Source organism: Pseudonaja textilis, chromosome 3 (assembly GCF_049901715.1).
Source record: "Pseudonaja textilis isolate UNSWEBS1 chromosome 3, rPseTex1.2, whole genome shotgun sequence".
Lineage (NCBI taxonomy): Eukaryota > Metazoa > Chordata > Lepidosauria > Squamata > Elapidae > Pseudonaja > Pseudonaja textilis.
The window spans coordinates 104898281-104916129 of record NC_141992.1 but is presented as its reverse complement, the minus strand read 5'-3'; the positions used below and the strand labels follow the sequence as shown (position 1 = coordinate 104916129).

The following is a 17849-nucleotide window of genomic DNA, read 5'->3' as shown; positions in this document are numbered from 1 at the left end:
TATGGGAGGCAAGCTAAAAAACAAATAAGAATTGAAGTATTAAAATGGACAAAAGAGATGATGGATAGAAAAGAAATATTTTTCTTTCTTTTTAATATGATGGCCTGATTAAAAACTAGAATAAAGGTATAAATAAGAATACACGCTCTTATTTAAAGTAATAGCTAGATGGAAAGATTAGAGGTTGAAAGATGGTATTAAGTTTGTTTAAATAATATGGTGATTGGCACTATAATAGTGCATTGAAACATTGAATAATAAAAGACTATATTGTAATATAAACATGTGTATTGACACTAGGATTAATAATGGTGGCCTGACTAGAAGCCAGAATAGAGGTAGAAATAAGAAATAAAAGGAATATTAGCACATATATTTTTGATATAATAGAATAAAAGCAGTAACTAGAGAAGAGGTCTCCAAACTTGGCAACTTTAAGACTTGTGGACTTCAACTCCCAGAATTCTCCAGCTGGCTGGAGAATTCTGGGAGTTGAAGTCCACTAGTCTTAAAGTTGCCAAGTTTGGAGACCCCTGAACTAGAAGGAAAGATTAGAGGTTGAACGATGGCATTACTATGTAAGCTCAAATAATATTGTGATTGGAATTAAAATCGAACAATGAAATATTGAATAACAACTTTAAAACAAACAAGTACTAGGATTTCATACATTTGAATGTTAATGTTATTATTGTCACTTGTCCTAAAATGAATGATACCCAAATGCCACACTGTTCATATATTGATGTTGATGTATATTTTAAAAATAAAAATCCAAAAAAATGGGGGGGAAGAGAAGCTCAAGCGGTTGTTCACGGAGGAACCGGTCTTAAAACATCCAAACACCAAAGAACTGTTTGCCATTCAGGCAGACGCCAGTGAGGGCCGTCCTGCTCCAGAGGAACAAAAAGGGAAACTTCCAACCATACACCTACACCTCCAGAAAACTCACCAACCTCTAATGAAGGTGGGAGATGTGGGAGAAGGAGGCCTTCATGGTCCGCTGGGCACTATTAACCTGGCGGCACTTCATAGAAGGGAGCCAAGTGCTATTTGAAGTATGGACTGATCACAAAAATCTGGAAGCCCATAGGACCCCTCAGAAACATTCTCTCAAACAAGTCTGATGGGTGCAGTGCTTTAAACCAGTTCAACTTCTCGCTAAAATACATCCCCAGAGGGAAGAATTTCCTAGTGGATGCCCTATCCTGAAAGTTTAGTTTACTTTGTCATTGCACTTCGTACAATGAAATTAAATACCATCTTCAATGTACATTATGAGTATGAAAATAAACACAAACACACATCCTTCACATTCTATACACTGAATTGAAAATCCCCGATATTGCATTAATATTACACTATACAGTAGAATTCAATACAGTTGCTGCCCTGGGATAGAAGCTGTTTTTCAGCCTATTTGTCCTTGTTTTTATTATTCTGTACCATCTGCCAGATAGTAATAATTAAAAACAGGGTGCCCAGGATGAAATGGATCTTTGAGATTGTTTTGAACTTTCTTAAGGCAGCGGGAGCTATAAAGTTCTTCCAAAGAGGGGAGAGGGCAACCAATGATCTTCTGGGCAATGACGTTAACCCTCCGGAGTGCTGTCCTGCCACTGTGCAATTGGCAAACCATACACAGGTGCAGTAAGTTAAGATACTCTCTATGACGCAGCGGTAGATCACCAGCATTCATTTTTTGTTTTCTGAGAAGTCTTAGGCAGTATAATCTCTGCTGGGCCCTTTGGACCAGTGCTGCAATGTGAGCACCCCAGGTCAGGTCCTCTTTTTAACATCCAGAAACTTAAAACTGGCCACTTGCTCCACTTGGTTGCCATTGATAAGCAAGGGCTGGATGTCTGATCTGTTCCTTCTATAGTCTACTATAAGCTCCTTGGTCTTATTGGTGTTGAGAACCAGTATGCCCCAGTACAAGTGGTCAACACGATCACTCCTCTCCCTCAGAAGACAGCATAAGGTCACTACAAGGCAACAGACTCAGAGATGATTGAGCAAGCCAGGGTGAGAGCTAACTCAGAAGCTCAAAGATGAGCTATAAACTGACCCGTTTCAGGAATAACAAAAAACTGAATCTCCTGGGACAGGTTGGCATAGAAAGATCCCAAATTATACATCCCCAGCACCTTCTGTGTCCAAGTTCTGCAAAGAAGCCACAATGTCAAGCACTTTGGGTTTCCAAAGGCATGGCATATGGTACAAAGACAATTTTGATGGCCAACAATGAAAAAAGACATTGAAAGCTATATAAAAAGCCGTGTGATGAAAAAGTGACCTGGAAAGCCCCTCCCAAACTGATATAACAAGTAGCCAAGCCATCACAACCCTGGGAGAAAATAGCAATGGTCTTTATCGCGGATCTCCCAGAAAGTGGGGGAAACACTCTAATTTGGACAGTGATTGATTTTTTTTCCAAGCAGGCTCACTTCATCACCTGTTCCAGCCTCCCTTTAGCCTACAAACTAGTGAAGTTGTTCCTGAAGTACATTTACTGGCTGCATGGAGTCCCAAAAAGAATCCTATCTGATCATGGGGTCCAGTTCATGGTCAAATTCTGGAGGGAGTTCATAAAGTTAATTGGGCCTTCCCAGGGGAAGTACCAATGGGGTGGCGAAACAACCTAACGTAATGATAGAGCAATACTTGAGGTGCTATGTCAATCACCAACAAACCAATTGGGCTGACCTATTTCCTTTTGTTGACATGGCATACAACAACGCTGTGCAGCACAGGGTTTATGCTTTTTAACGTGGTCACAGGGGTGGAGTTTGTCCCAATGACTGAGTACCCTCAGGAATGGCCGTTGGTATAATTACCTAAGAACGCCTTTTCTATCTATGCTGCTAAAAAGCCCAGGATGGGTTAGACTCCTCCTGATGATGTCATTAAGCTGAGTCTGTTCTTGTATATAAAAAGCCAGCCACTGGGAGTGTCCCCAGCTTTGGCGAAGATACCTGAAAGACTGTATGAGTCTCTCTGAAAGCGAAACAGAATCTAGAATGTTAATATTGCTTACCAGATTCTCCCTCGAGCCGCTCGGAGCATCCAGAGAGTGGGAGGTGCTTCAGAGTCCTCTCTCACAGGCTGAGCTTCAATTGAGGAACTCTCCGCCCCCTCACGTGGCTCCATGCAGCGTTCCCCCGTTTTTTCTCAGCCTTGGAGAGACAAGTTGTTTCCAGTAAAGGCTCCTTGGCTGATTCAGGCTTTCTACCTATTTCTACCTATTTCTCCACTCCAACCAAGGAACAAGGTTTGATCTTAACTTCCTAGCCCCTGCGCAAAGGGTATCGACCTAGGGGAAGGTTTTCCCTCGCCCCTAGGGGCTTACGCGGGCGGGATCGCAGCGGTTCGTGCGAGCCCCCCCATTAGATCGCTTCTCTGCCTTCGTGCCGCCTCAGCGGCTCGTTAATTTCATGCCCAAGCGCGTTGCTGGTTTTCCCCCCACCTGAACGCCGACCGTTGGGAAGGGCTAATTTCCTCCTCACAGCCCCTCTAGGCACGCTGAGCTAGCCAGAAAAGCCCTCCCTTCCGTCCCGAGGGGCCCCGACGATAGCTCAGCTCACGGCCGCCATCTTGGCGCCACCTCGTGGTCAGGCGCCATTTTTTTCTATTATTCTCCGCTGCGGTCGATCAAAGCGCCTATCGGACCCCTGGGTCATGAGCTAATTTTGCTAGTGCTACTTTGACCGACCTGGTCAAGCACGTCTGTTGGCCTCCCGCAGCCTCACTCGGGACGAAGCTCAGCAGTCTCCTCTCCCCTCCAGTTTTCGTCTGGAGGTCTACTGCTAGGCCTCTCTGATACAGGACTCAGGCGTCCATTTGGCAAATTCGAATTCTTTTCTCTAGCCAGTTTCGTTTTTTTCCTTGTTGATATACTATACAGTCCAAGTTTTTCAACCTCGTTATTGTATTAAAAAAAAAAGAATTCTTATTAATAATCAAAAACATAAAGTATATCAGATAAAAACTTTTATATCTATCTATCTATCTATCTATCTATCTATGTTATGACTCCCCTTCAAAATTCAAACGAACAAAACAGAAAGCAGCCGTCTCACAATTAAATCAAACGGAAAGAAGTCTTACAAGATAACGGCTGGCAGAAACCACAGCATAAATCTTTACTCTGTCCGGCAAACCAGTCCTGGCAATAACTCTCCAGCCTCAGAGCTCCTTGCTGTAACGTCTTCACTCAAATAGTTATTTTGTTCCTGGCGAAATGTACCAGCCCAGCTGTGTCCTTTTATAATCATTAAGGCAACGTGCTAATTTACTAACTTGCTCTTCTCATTCGCTCCAGCTGATTTTGCCTTTTCAACCGTCTTCTATTTTTTACATTTAACCACAAATTTTCCAAGTTCTCATCTCCACTAGAAGACTCTCTCAAAACTTCCCTGTCAGCCATTCCCGGCTGTTGATCAGATAAGGAACCAGAGGAGGTCAAAGGTCCTGACAATTCTAATACATCAGGTCTGTCGTCCTTTGTCACGTCCATCTCCTCATCCCGGTTATCAGTCCAATCAGTAAGCCAGGCCGGCTCATAATTGTTCTGCCATAACCTCTTCACTTGAACTCATATCAATCACAGGAGCTGAATCCAAGCCCGGAGCCACAACACATATACACACACACACACACACACACACACACACTCACACACACACAATATCCTTGTATATATTTATGTCTTATTACTACCTTAAGTATCTTCCTGGCACCATAGTATATTCTAAATTCCAAAAGGGGGTGCGGGCCAGCTCAGAGATCACCCGGCCTTGGTCGTAGGCCGAACTCCAGGCGAGCCAACCGCCTCTAGTGATATTTATCCAATTTCACTTATCAAAATGGCAGATGACAATTCCTCTAAACGCCCTTCTCTGAAGGCTAAATCTAAGTCTTACCACTTGAGCAGGCAGGCTAAGGAACCTTCCAAGGCCTCCCAGTGGGACGCCTTAAGGCGCCATAAGGCGTTGGAAAAGGAGTTTGATAGGCGATCCAGGGAGTCACTTTCGATGCCTCCAGCCCTTCCTCCTTCCACTCCCTCCACCTCTACTCAACCTCCCCCCCTCCAGACCTCTCTTCCCGATCCAGGCGCAGCTCACCTCAGGGTCATCAGGCCCCGGGACCATCGAGCAGACGGACTCCTGAAGCCATCTTTACGCCTATGGCCGCTGGTCTGCGCCAAGAGGATCCTTCTACAATGGAGGTCCCAGCTCACATCAAGGCATGGATGGAACTGGCTATCTGCCAGGGTATTGCGGAGGGTCCGCAACACATGTCCAGACCCGGCTTCTCCCCAAGGGCCCCCGAACACAAGTCTCTGTCCATCAGATCCCTTCCAAGATCGGATCCTCCTATCGGTCAGGTACTCTTACAGAGGGATAGCCCTCCTCCAGTAAGGGACCAGAAGGAGGAAGAAGGGGCCTTTGATTATTTCAGGGAAGAGGAGGAGGAATCCCAAATGGGATCTTCCCGTTTCAGTGAGCCTCTCTTAGAGGCAGAACCAAGCGAGGGGGAGATGTTGGAGGATGAGGGGCTTACCCCCGACCAACCTACATTCGTGGGGTTGTTCAAGCCAGACATGTTCAAGTCCCTTCTGTTTAAGGCCAAAAACATTTCTGGCCTACTTTCCCAGTCTCCCTCTGCTCCCCCCTCCACATCAGAAGGCCCAGAGGACTCCATATTTAAGCAGCCTATGGTGGAGGCCGAGGTCATCCCGGCCCCACCCATTTTTTCAGACCTAGTGACGAAGCAGCTGACTTCCACGCCCCCCCGTGCCTTCCAACCAGGACAAGAGATTCTTCAATCTCAACTCGGACTTTTCTAGTCTTCTAGACATCCCCGAGGTTGATCAGCCCATCGTGGACCTAGCGTCCTCCTCCACCCCCAGTGAGGCCTTGGAGGCGCTGAAGCCCGAGGACAAATGGGCGGAACTGGCCTTACACCGGGCCCACCAATCCGATGCTTGGGCCATTAGATCGGCCATGGCCGCCTCCTTTTTCACCAGGTCCTCAATCTGGTGGCTTCATCAGTTGAAGCAGCATGTCCCCTCCTCCAACACACGTGCACATCAGGATATACCCAAGCTCGTGGTGGCAGCGGAATTCTCAGCTGATGCCACTTACCAATCAGTGAAGTTTTCCTCTAGAGCTATAACTTCACATGTCACGGCCCGCCGCCTGCTCTGGCTCAAACACTAGCAGGTGGACATTAAAAATAAAGTTAAACTGGACATTGCTCCCATTAAGGGAGACAAACTGTTCAGCCCAGCTCTAGATCCCCTGCTGGTTGAGGCCCGCAGTAAGAAAACATTTCTCCCCTCCCTCTTTCGGAGGTCAGAACCAAGAGGCCCTCAGCCCTTTCGAAGAGGCTCCCCCCGTCCCTTCTATCAGCCCTCCTTTCTGCCCAGATACCCGAGACCCCCTTCTTTCCGATCCCAACCCCAGGATCGAACCGACACGGGCGACAGAAACAGAAGGGGCGGCAACTATAGGAAACCCTTTAGGGGATCAGGGGGAAGACCCTTCCGTCGTCCCAGATAGAATACGTTCTTCCCTCCCCATTGGCGGCCGCCTCAGACACTTCGCCGCCCAATGGGATGCATCTACCTCCGATGCTTGGGTTAGAGACACCATCAGGTTCAGTCTCGCCCTTGAGTTTCGGTCCTCCCCCTCTGACTTCTTCATGACATCCCCCCCCTCAAGGGACCCCGCCAAACGCCAATTGATGGATGCCGCCATTCAACATCTCCTCGACATTCAGGCCATTCAACCCGTTCCCCCAGCCTAGCGAGGGCAGGGATTTTACTCCCACCTCTTCGCGGTTCCCAATCATTCCGGGGGATGGAGAGCAATTTTAGATTTAAAATGACTTAACCGTCATTTAATTCAGCGCAAATTCAAGATGCACACTTTGCAATCTATCCTCTTGAGTACCAGGCAAGGGGACTGGCTATCCCCTATAGACCTTTCCAAAGCATATTTACATATCCCAATCCGGCCCTCCCACCACAAATTCCTCAGATTTTGTTACAACAACCTTCACTTTCAATATGTGGCCCACCCTTTTGGTCTGGCATCGGCCCCGAGGACCTTCACTAAGGTCCTCGCAGCTCTAGCAGCCCACCTCAGGAGCCTTCCCGTACGCCTCCACTGTTATCTGGATGATATTCTCATCCTCTCTCCGTCCAAATGCCAGGCAGAGAGGGACACCAGGGTTACTGTCTCTGCCCTCCAGGCCCACGGGTTCCTTATCAATTGGAAAAAGAGCCAACTGGTTCCCTCCACCCGAATTACTCACCTGGGGGCCATAATCCATTCGGTTTCAGAAAAGGTCTTCCTCTCCCCAGAGAGGTTCCTCAATATCCAAAGTTTGGTCAAACAAATTAGGCGATCAAAGAAGGTATCTTTACTTGACCTCTCCAAACTGCTAGGTAAGATGGTCTCATGCATTTCCATTGTTCCCTGGGCCCGTTTACACAGCAGATCCCTGCAGTGGTTCCTGCTCCCATTCCAAAGATCCGGAAGAAGCAATTCGAAATCCAGGGTCAAGGTACCTCCACAGGTCCTCATGTCCCTCCTCTGGTGGATCAACCCCACCATCAACAAGGGCCATCTCTTCAAGGAGCCCAGAGGCTTACCCTTACCACAGACGCCAGCTTATCCGGATGGGGCGCTCACATCAACTTGCTCATGGCTCAGGGCAGATGGTCAAGGATAGAACAAGGATGCAGCATCAACTGGCTGGAGCTTCACGCCGTCTATCTGGCCCTGCGAAGCTTCCTCCCTCAGGTGCGCAGACGTCATGTCCTTATTCTCACGGACGTCACAGCCAAAGCGCACATCAACAGGCAAAGGGGCACCCAGTCTATTCAATTGATGAGGGAGGCCGAGCGTCTCTGTCGTTGGGCAGAGTCCAACCTCCTCTCGCTAAGAGTAGATCATATTTCCGGAGTTTCCAACATCCAGGCGGATTGGCTGAGCAGGGCCACGGTGGACCAGTCAGAATGGCGCCTCCACCCATCCCTGTTCAGGGAGGCGTCCAGGATCTTTGGCCCACCAGTGGTGGACCTTTTTGCATCCCCGGCCAACGCACAACTTCCCAGGTTTTTCTCAAGATACCCGTCCCATGGGTCGGAGAACCACAACGTGCTACGCTGCCCCTGGCCCTCAGGGCTCCTATACGCCTTCCCCCCTCTAGCTCTAGTGCCCAGAGTGATCCGGGAGCTCATCCTCGAGAAGGCGGATCTGCTGCTGGTGGCCCCCCATTGGCCCAGGCGCCCGTGGTTTGCGGACCTCCGCAACCTATCAGTAGCGCCCCCTTGGAGAATCCCCCCCGACAGGATTTCCCTCTCTCAGGGGCCCCTTATGCATCCACACCCTCAATGGCTCCAGTTAGCCATCTGGAGGTTGAACGGAACTGTTTAAAAAAAAAGAGAAATTCTCCAATCAAGTAATTGACACCATCCTGGCCGCCAGGCGGCCCCCAACCACACGGATTTATGATGCCACTTGGAATGGCTTCTGCAGGTGTCATAAGTCCCAGGTTAACCCCCTCTGCCCCTCTATTGCCCAGGTCCTAGAATTCCTCCAAGAGGGCCTGCTCAAGGGGCTTTCCCCTAACACCTTGAGGCGGCAAGTCGCAGCCCTGTCAACTGTTGTCTGCTGCGACAGCTTCGGCTCCCTCTCCCACCACCCTAGGGTCAGGGCCTTCCTCAGAGGTGCCACCAACCTGTGCCCCCCAACTGTTGTAGATAACCTACCTGGTATCTCAATAAGGTCCTCGTTTCACTCACAAAGCACCCGTTTGAGCCTCTAAGGGAATCCTCCCTTCAATTTTTAACGTTTAAGGTAGTTTTTCTGGTGGCCATTACATCAGCACGGCGAGTTTCAGAAATCGCAGCCTTATCGGTTAGAAAGGACCTCTGTGTGTTCCACGCCGACCGGGTGGTTCTTCGTCCCGACCCCACCTTCCTGCCCAAGGTCAACTCAACCTTCCACAGGTCGCAGGAATTGGTCCTACCAAACTTTTGCCCCAGACCCTCGAGGGACAGGGAAATTCTTTGGCACACTCTAGATGTGAGGCGAGCCTTGCGCATCTACATCAAGCGCACCCAACCCCTGAGAAGGTCGGAATCCCTTTTCCTTTTCTTTCAGCCCAGGTCATTGGGGCTCAAAGTATCCCCCTCAACCATCAGCCGCTGGATTAGGGCAACCATCTCCAAATGCTACCTATCACAATCCCTCCCCACACCCAGTGGAATCACTGCTCATTCCACTAGGAGTGCAGCTACTTCGGCAGCCTGGGCCACACAAGCCCCAATCGCTGACATATGCCGGGCGGCCACCTGGGTCTCCCCTTCATTAGGCATTACAAAATAGACGTATATGCCTCAGCGGAGGCCTCGTTTGGCCAACGAGTCCTACAGAAGGTCATCAGTGACCCGGAGGGGCTTCCGGCCCAGACGGAGTCCCTTCCGTAGGACTGCCAAGCTTTAGTATGTCCCACTCTCTGGATGCTCCGAGCGGCTCGAGGGAGAACGTGCGTTGGTCCTTACCTGATACGCCCCTTCTCGGCGAGCCGCAAGGAGCATCCAGCCCCACCCTATTTCTCTGTCTGGTAGGGGAACTTGTTTCAGCCAAGGATCCACTAGTTCGCTAGGATGAGTACATAGCCTTTCCTTTTCGTCCTTGCAAAAACTGGGGAACGCTGCATGGAGCCACGTGAGGGGGCGGAGCATTCCTCAATTGAAGCTCAGCCTGTAAGAGAGGACTCTGAAGCACCTCCCACTCTCTGGATGCTCCTCGCGGCTTGCCGAGAAGGGGCATATCAGGTAAGGACCAACGCCCAATCCGGACAAAACAAGGGAGGGGCTGGGCTCTCTAGCAGCATAGATAGAAAGGGCATTCTCCGGTAATTATACCAACACCCATTTTCCTTCATGCTGCTGCAAGAGCCCAGGATGGGACATACCAAAGCCTGCATGTCCACGGGAGGGTCCTCATCCAGTGATCTCTCTGATTGTGGAACCACTCACTGAAGTACCCGTCTGCCGAAGGCTGCACTCACAGAGGCAAAGGAATCCAGACGGTAATGTCTGATGAAGGGTGACGGGGAAGCCCATGTGGCCACCCTGCAAATCTCTTCCAGGGATGAAGAAGTTCAGCTGAAGTTGCAGTGCTTCTGGTAGAGTGTGCAGTCAGCCCTTGAGGCACCAGAAGAGCGATAACCTTGTACGCCTGTGCAATGCACACCCTGACCCACCTGCTTAAGGTGGAAGGAGAGGCCTTGTTCCCCAAGTGAGATGGGGAAAAGGACACAAACATAGCTTCAGTTTTTCTAAAGGTGGAAGTGTGCTTGAGGTAAATTCTAAGCACTCTCCTAACTTCTAAAGTGTGCCACTTGTGCTCTAAGTTGTGGTGCGGAAGGGGACAGAAATCTGGCAACACAATATCCTAGGACCTTTGGAACCAGGTATTGACCTTTGGGATAAAGGTGGGATCTGCATAGATCCTGTCTGATTGAAAGGGCAGCCAGTTCTGACACCCTTCTAGCCGGTGTGATTGATACCAGAAAAACCACCTTTAGTGTCAAGAATTGCAGAGACACTGTCCTAAGGGGTTCAAATGGTGGTTCCATCAGGGCCTGAAGCACCTTAGAAAGGTCCCATGAAAGATACCTGTGTACTACCAGGGGATGAAGGTTAGAAGCCCCTTTTAAAAATTTCCTGACAGCCAGATGGTGAGACAAGGAAGGAAATAAGGATAGCACTGAGGAAAGGGCCGCTACCTGGCGTCGTAAGGTATTAGGGTTGAGTCCCTTCTCTAGGCCCTCTTGAAGGAAACTTAGAACCTCTGCTGGTTGAGCTGAGGTGGGTGAAAGACCTTCCTTACAACACCATTGACAAAAAACCCTCCAGGTGGCATCATAGATGCCCACTGTGGATGATTTGTGAGACACTTGGATGCTGAGAATAAGTTTCTCCGGGAGATTAGCCTCTCTCAACCATTGCCGCTCAAGCACCACATGGTCAGTTTGAACCACTGGGGATCCAGATGGAGCAAGGTTCCCTGATGGAGGGAGATCGGGTGAGCTGGGATCCTCCAGGGAGAGGCTAGAGACAGGTTCACCAGGTCTGCAAACCAGGGCCTCTGTGGCCAATAGGAGGCCAGGAGAATTAGCTCCGCTCATTCCTCCAACATCTTTCAAATGACTGCCGGAATGATGGGAAGAGGGGGAAAGGCATAGAGGAGACCCCCAGGCCATCTGCACCAAAGAGCATTGGTCCCCTCTGCTCCCTGACAAGGAAACCTTGTGAAAGATCTGTTTACTTGGGCTTTTGGGGAAGTGGAGAAGAGATCCACTTCCGGGGTCCCAAACCTCAGGCAAAGGTCTCTGAAAAGGGATGGGTGGAGGTGGTCAACTGAGCTCCGGCTCAGTCAGTCGGCTTAGGAATTGTCGACTCCCGAGATGTGATCTGCCATTATTGACAAATGTCTCTCCGCCCACAGCCCCAAACGTTTGGCCTCCCTCATGAGGGCCCTGGACCTCGTCCCCCCTTGCTTGTTGACGTGCACCTTTGCAGCCATGTTGTCCATCAACACTAGTATGTGGGATCCAGTTACCATGGCCCTGAAGTGCCTCAGTGCTAGCAGATATGGCCCTGAGCTCTAGCCAGTTCATGGGGCAGTTTTTGTCTGTCTGGGACAAAATACCCTGAGCTATCTGGCCCTCCATATGGACCCCACAACCCAGAAGACTGGCATCCATGATGAGTAACAGCCTGTCCAGCTCCTTGAACAGTGTCCTCCCTTCCAGAGGACCATGGAGAGCCACTTGAAGGGCCTGTGGAGTGACTTGGACCCTGATCAATGTGTGGCTGGTTCCTGCTCATTGAAAAGGGAGCAGGAACCATTGTAGAGATCAGGAGTGAAGCCATGCCCAGAGGACAATGCCGATACACGAGATCATCTTCCCCAATAATTTGGACAGCAGTGGCAGGGGAACAGTGTGTTGATGTTGAACCAGACAGATGATCTCAGTGAGGCTTTCCCCCTGGTCTGGAGACAGACAGACTTGGCACAGGGTTGTGTCAATGACAGCCCCCAGGAGAAGCAATCTGGCTGTAGGAGTAAAATGGCTTTTCCTGGTGTTGATGGAAAAGCCGTGGTCCTGAAGGCAGCAAAGTGTAATTTGCAGGTCTCGATGGGCGGAGTGGGTGAAGGATGACTGTATCAAAATGTTGTCCAGGTAGCATTGGATCCTCAATGGAACGGACCAAAGCGAAGCCACCAATGCCGCTAGGATCTTTATGAAGACCCTTGGAGCTGAAGAAAGCCTGAAGGGGAAGGCTCGATACTGGAAGTGATGGTGCTGGTAACAGAAATGGAGAAACCAGCGATGGTGAGGCCAAATGGGTATATGGAGATAGGCCTCCGTAAGGTCAATGAAGGAGAAGAGATCGTCATCCTGAACGCTCTCTAAAATAGAATGCAGGGTCTGCATTTTGAAGCGCCTGTATGGGATAAACTCATTCAAAAATTTGAGGTCAAGGATGGCTCGCGAACCCCTCGAGGTCTTAGGGACCACAAAAGTTGGGAATAAAATCCCTGTCCACATTGATATTCCGGGACAGGTTGAATGGCCCTTATGTCAACTTATGTTGAATGGCTTATTCCATAAGGACCCTTTTTTAACTGTTCCACAAAATGTGATAGAACACGAAATTCTCTGGGGGTGGCGAGAGAAATTCCAACTGCAACCCTGACCGCACAGTGTTGAGTACCCAGGTGTCCATCATTGACTCCTCCCATCTGGAGGCGAAGTAAGCTAACTGACCTCCAATGGGTGGAGAGAACAAGGGCTGTTTACCTGCAGAAGGTTGTTGTCTGCCGGGTGAGTCTGGGCGTTGATCTTGTCGCTGGGAATATGCCCTGTGGTGGGTAAAAACAGGGGGTAGTCTCAGGCCGAAATGTTGGTGGATGGTATGAAGCAGGGCAATAGTCAGTTTTCTTTTCTGATGAGGAAAGAATCTTCCATTTGTCCCTGGTCTCGATGAGATGTGGCTCTAGTGCATCGCCAAAGAGCCTTTCACCTCTACAGGGAGCCGAAGACAGTTTCCACTTCTGTCGCAACTCCACCTGCCAATTCCGAAGCCATAAGAGCCTTCTCACTGCCATCGAGGAGGCCATGGCTCTGGCTGCAAACTTGACGGAATTAAGGGTGATGTCCACCGTAAATTCCGCTGCTATTATTTTGTTGAGGTCCTGGTGAGACGTGAAGTCAGATGCCAGGGTCCAGCCTTGTAGTTGGTGCAGCCAGTGGAGTGAGGCCCTCGTGGAAAAACGATGCAGTGGTCGAAGCCCGGACAGCTCACGCAGTGGCTTGGTGGTTGCGTTTGAGTGTCTGTTCGGAGCATTTGTCCTTGGGCTTAAGTACATCCTCTGTCTCAATGGGAGTGCCAGAGAAGGAGAATGAGGCCATGACCAGAGCGTCTACAGGGGGCATTGCAAGAGCATTGGCTACTGACAGGCCCACATTGTAAAATCATCTATCATGAGACAAAGGGCGAGAATCTGCAGTGGGAGAAGCACACTTTTCCCTGACCAGGTCGAGAAACAACAGAGGTGAGGGTAAGACCTCCGTGTAAACTACCGGCTTGGAGAAAAGGGAGTCTCCTTGCCCAGAGGGTTGCTCTTGTGATTCAGGGGCCACTTCCTCAGGGGACACCTTGGCTATAACCAGAGCCTTATGTAGGAGTGGTTTGAATAAGGCTGGTTTGAAGACTGTTGCTGTTGTTGATCTGGGCAAGATTCTTCCACCTCTGAGAGGTTAGGGTCCCAGATCTCCCCCTCTTTCCGATCTGAACGAGGGGACTGTGCACAGAAGGGTCAGTGCAGTCGTCCTCCCCATAATCCTCCCATTCTAAGTGGGTGGAGAGGGCCCTATGCTCCTGGGGTGGATGAAATCTTCTCTGAAGGGGCAAGGGGCCCTGGGGTTGTGACGGGAAAAGGGAGTGAGCCCTTTTTAAGGGCCGAAGGGTTTCCTGGAATCCTTCAGCCAACCCCTGCCTGATGGCAATAGAGTCATATCCTGAATCTCCCTAGGCCTGTCGCTAATGGGAAAGTCAAGGGATCGAAGGCCTGCCACAGTGGGAGTAAAGGTAGATTCCAATCTGGGCTGGGAGCTGGTGGGTGGAGGGGGGCATAGGCCCAAGTGGCCTGTTTGAAATTAGGCCCTGACATGCTTAGGTCTTGAGGATCAAGTTGTTCCTCCAGCCTCTCAGGGAATCAAGATGGAGGATCCTGAAATTTCCTCCCTTGTACGAGGTTGTACGAGATGCAATGACGATAAAGTAAACTAATTCCCCTAGAAGGGTTTCCTTGGTAACCCTGGGATTCTCCTGATTGGGAAGCCTATTGCAGTTGCCCTCTCATTTGCTCTATTGTTTTATTAAACTGTCTCTCTTAGCCCTAATTTTTGCAGCCACCTCTCTTCTGTACTGATTGATATCGCTGTCTGCGTCTTTTTCTTCTGGCTGGTTGGAAGGCCAGGTCCTCTGGACAAGGAAGTTCAGCTTGGGCCTTGTCCTGATCCATGGCAAGAATAGGCAAAGCACAAAAGGTGCTGGAAGCTACCCTCAGAATGTGCTGCCTATTAGTGGGGCCTTGCTGCCAAGGAATCCCAGAAATTTACCCTTGTTTTGAGGCTGATCTGAAGTTGGGCCACTTAAAATGGCTGCTCACCTCATGCAATAGAGGATTTGCTCCCCCAAAATGGCCACCCGCACATGCTGTGGCCTTTGGTAATGGTGGTCGCTCCTTAGGCGGCTAAGAGCCCTGAGTGACAAATTCAGCAGTTAGAAAGAGGGAAAGGCTGTGGGGGAGGTTGATGGATGCTTCCCTTCCCTGATGTTAGCAATGTCAAGTCCTCAGCATGGCAGGAGAACGGAGACCCACTCTCCTAAAGACACAGCTGCCCGGATCCCCAGGAGCTGTGTTTAAAGCTGTATTTGCTTTTGAATGGTAGAATTATCACAGTGCTTTCAGAGACACAGCTTACTGACAAAAAGAAGTTGAGTCAAAGCTGGGGACACTCCCAGGGACTGGCCTTTTATATACAAGAACAGACTCAGCTTAATGACATCATCAGGAGAAGTCTAATCCATCCTGGTCTCTCGCAGCAGCATGGAGGAGAAAGCCTGACTGAATGGGTAGACTCCCTTCAGGATGCTTGGGGGAAATGTAAAATGGGCACTAACAAAAGCCACATAGATGCAAAAGGAGCAGGCAGGCAAAAGGCGATTCGCCCCACCCAGGCCATTTCACATAAGGGAGAAAGTTTAGCTCTCTACCAAATATCTAAAACTAAATTGCCCTGTAAAAAGCTGGGTCCTAAGCTTATAGAACCTTTCGCATTGAAAAGATTAACCCAGCCACAGTGGAGCTTTTTTCTGGTGCCTATTACCTTGTATTTTGATTTACCTTTGTGGGAATGTATGGGGGGAAGGGCTATTTGCTTTGCCTCTGCACCGAAGCCTTCAGCAAGAGATGCCTGAGAGCAGCTTCTTATCACCTTCTCAGCCAGCAATTCTCAAAACAACTTCGCACCTATGGATTGGCCTATTCAACATCAGACTGAAGGGAGAGGTTTCTAACTGCCTTAACCTAACTGAATTGCACGGGAATCCTCAGATCATGCTTCCTTTGTCTTGCCTTTCTCTTTCCTTCAATAAAAGGCTCCTTTTGAAATACTAATTGTTTCTAGAGTTCTACTTTCTTGAACGGAGAGGAGAGGCAGGTCCTTACATAAAGCAGGATCTGCAAAAGTGGTCAACTCGGAGAAACACTCGCTCTACCGAGGGGAGCCTGCAAGCTATGTCCACACAAAGCACTGAGCACAGAGAGTGCACAGAGGAAGAGTACTGGGTGAAACTTCTACCACCACCCAGCCGAACGCCCTATCAAAGATATCAAGACCACTTTGGAGGACCCCACGAAATCGAGATGGTCAATTGCACTGGGGGGAAAAGACATCTGGGACAGAAGAATCAAAGGTGTCACCCTCAGTCAAGGCAGACGGCAACTGGACTGGGAATATGAGCTGGAAGCCCTGAGGGCCTAGGTGAGGAACTGGCCAGTGACAACTAACTGAAAAGACATGTCACATGTTTGTGACCGAGACTTTTGAGAACCTGAGACCCCAGGGGAAATTGGACCACCACAAAGGAGGAGGTAAGGCAGCAGCAGCCACTGACAGGGCCAGGGCTGCCACCCTAGGTCCAGTGGCCACTGACCAGGCAGAGGGGGCAGCAGGACCAACACCTGTCCCAGTGAACCTGCCACATGCAGCTCCAGCAAATGTCGTGGGCCAGGCAAGAGCACCACAACTGGAAAGAAGATAACCTCCTGGGAGTGAAGTATGACAGTGATCCATAGCAGTTGGGCTTTTTCCTGGCGCATGTCCTCACATGCAGGAATATGGGCATGATTTTCAAACCCAGGGTACCCAGGTCCGTGTCATCACCCTGGCTCTGGAAGGGGCAGCAGCCAGGTGGATGGTGACCCTCCACAATGCTGATGCCCTGGAGCTGCGGAACTTTGATCACTTCATGATAGCTCTCTACTGCTGGTTCGAGGACCCCTAGCAAACTGCAAGGCCTTCAACCTTATCAGAACCATGAAGAAGGGCTTCTGACCAGTGGCGGAATACACCGAAGAATTCCGAGACCTTGCCTACTGAGTAGACTGGCCAGAAGTCATCCTGGTGAGCTGGTTCAAAGATGCACTGAATGATAGCCTCTACCATGCCTGCTTGGCCCGCAGAGCCCTGAACCTCCTCCATGAGTGGTACATCTTAGCTGAAGAGGTGGAGATTCACCTGGCCAGAAACCAGTACCAAGCGGGGAGAACGTGGAAGAGATCCCCACCCAAGGGAAGCGAGAGTCATTCAAGCCACAAACTGCTCCCCTGCCATGATCAACTGTCTGTTTCAAATGCAGAAAAGATGGACACCATGCAGCGGAGTGCTGCTCAAAGACCCTTGCCCAGAAGCCTGAGAATCTATCTAGCGGAAAGCCTGCGAAAGTCACCCTTGTGGAAAAGACACTGCACTGAGAAGCAGAGAGGCTGTGAAGTTTTGCCCCCTAGCAAAACCAGGGGAGGGAACTCCAGCCTAATCAGAAGACTCTGGCCCATTCAAAAGTAACTCAGAAGACGACCCACTGGTAAGTGAACTGGTCAAGCCAGTCACATTGCCTGTCAACTCGTAAAGCATCCCTGAACTGCTCTTGAGTTGCCATAGGCAAGCGGGATGGGAAAACAAACTTTACAGCTACAGCAAGGAGGTGGTATCTTAGTCAAAACAAGGCACATTCCAACCAATAAGCCAAGGTGGTCTCCATGCATGCACACCACAAAGCTGTTCTTTCAGTTTCCAATGCTCCCACACATGTGAAGACCATCTGGCTGGCGCGCATGCATGTGCCGAAACCTAGAAGAGCAATGGGTGACAGCTGGTGTGCCTGGAGAGATGACTCTGCATGCCACTTCCAGCACGCGTGTCATAGGTTCACCATAACGGCCCTAATTAAACTGGAAAGAGGGGACCCTAAGGTTCCACTGGGGAGTGACTGGACAAGATGACCAAGGAGAGGAACTGGGGGAAAACCCAAAAAAAGAAATGACTGCAGCTGGAAGGGCCAAGCCACTTCAGGGCATCCTCCGAGAATACAAGGACTTAGCTGAGATGTTCAGCGAAGAGAGCTCCAAGAAAGCTCCACACACCCCCAACCCACAGACTACACCACTGAGATTCTCCCAGGGACAAAA

At 49.9% G+C, this 17849-nt stretch overlaps 1 protein-coding gene across 3 annotated transcripts in view; it reads right to left on the bottom strand.

Moving 5' to 3' along the window:
* SUCO (SUN domain containing ossification factor) overlaps positions 1–17849 on the bottom strand; it is a 214197-nt gene that overhangs the window by 189636 nt on the left and 6712 nt on the right. The window lies entirely within an intron of this gene.